Source organism: Sinocyclocheilus grahami, unplaced genomic scaffold (genome assembly GCF_001515645.1).
Source record: "Sinocyclocheilus grahami isolate Dianchi unplaced genomic scaffold, SAMN03320097.WGS_v1.1 scaffold10401.1, whole genome shotgun sequence".
NCBI classification, from domain to species: domain Eukaryota; kingdom Metazoa; phylum Chordata; class Actinopteri; order Cypriniformes; family Cyprinidae; genus Sinocyclocheilus; species Sinocyclocheilus grahami.
In genome coordinates, this window is record NW_015513211.1 from 6,245 (window position 1) to 7,464 (window position 1,220).

The 1,220-nt window shown below is 35.2% G+C and overlaps 1 pseudogene; it reads left to right on the forward strand.

Moving 5' to 3' along the window:
• The window catches only part of LOC107578468 (28S ribosomal protein S29, mitochondrial-like), a 5,814-nt pseudogene extending 4,625 nt beyond the window's left edge, over positions 1 to 1,189 (forward strand).
• Positions 1,190 to 1,220: the final 31 nt, after the last annotated feature.

The following is a 1,220-nucleotide window of genomic DNA, read 5'->3' on the forward strand; positions in this document are numbered from 1 at the left end:
TATTTTTGGGTAAACTATTCCTTTAATATTATAATACAGATTTGAATCCCAGTGAGTTGTTCACTCTCGCTTTACTTCACATTGCTCTCTGTCATAGAGTGGAGGTGCCATTCTCACAGCTTTGTCTCAGACCGGCTCTCTGTTCAAGCCACAGTCTGCTTACCTTCCCAATGAGCTACTAGGAGAGGTCAGCAGCCCTCACACACAAAACAATCACATCATGTCTGTTTTCATTAAACTACAGAGTAAATGCCTTTAGTTAACTTAATTTTGGTTCTTTTAGTGTCCTCATTTGTAAGTCGCTTTAGATAAAAGCGTCTGTTAAATGACTAAATGTAAAGTTAACAGAGTTTAGTTTTCCTTTTTATATTGACAATAGACTTTGAAGAATTAGTAAAATAAAGAGGCACATGATATGATCTGTTGTGTGTGTTGTATAGATTTATTAAAAATGCTCAATATATTTGCACTCTCTCTTTCTTCCTCTTAATTTGTTTGTCTTCTGTCTTTCAGGAGGGATTTGATCATATGGAACCTTTTGTGCCAGTTTCTGTGTCCAACTACAATGAGAAGGAGTTTGAGAGCTGTTATCTGTACTATTTAGAGCGCAACTGGCTGCAGCATCCACACAGTAAGTTTGTGCATTTATTTGCCTGAAGTCTGAGCAGTGGCAATCAGCAGTGCTGTGTGTAAAGAGAATTATGAGGCCATATAAAATGTAGGAAGTTCCTGTTTACAAGTTTACCATTCATAATTTTTTAATGTCCATTCAAGTGATTTTGGATCAAATGGAAGCCGGGGCAAAGAAGGTGCTAGGGTGTCTATGGAAATGTTTAGAGAACAACATTAATGAAAATGAAATTAATAAAAATTGAATAGGTAAATAACTGAGTAAATACAGTACCATAGAAGTACAGTACTACAAAGAGTAGAAAAAATACAGTTTGTTCTTGAAGGCAGAATAACCTTTCATGCATATGTTACTAGATACCCATTTTTATTATTTATCTTTTACCAACAGGTCGATCTGAAGAAGGAAAGAAAGAGCTTATCTTTCTCAGCAACAAAAACCCGTCCACCCTGGAACGATTGTGTGCCTTCTTGTAATGCACATTTGCTTACTATTGCATCTGTATACCATGTGACTTCAATAAAAGTATAAGCATGCAGCTTTTTTTCATAATAAAATCATTTACAAAAAAACTTGGAAAATGTGTACT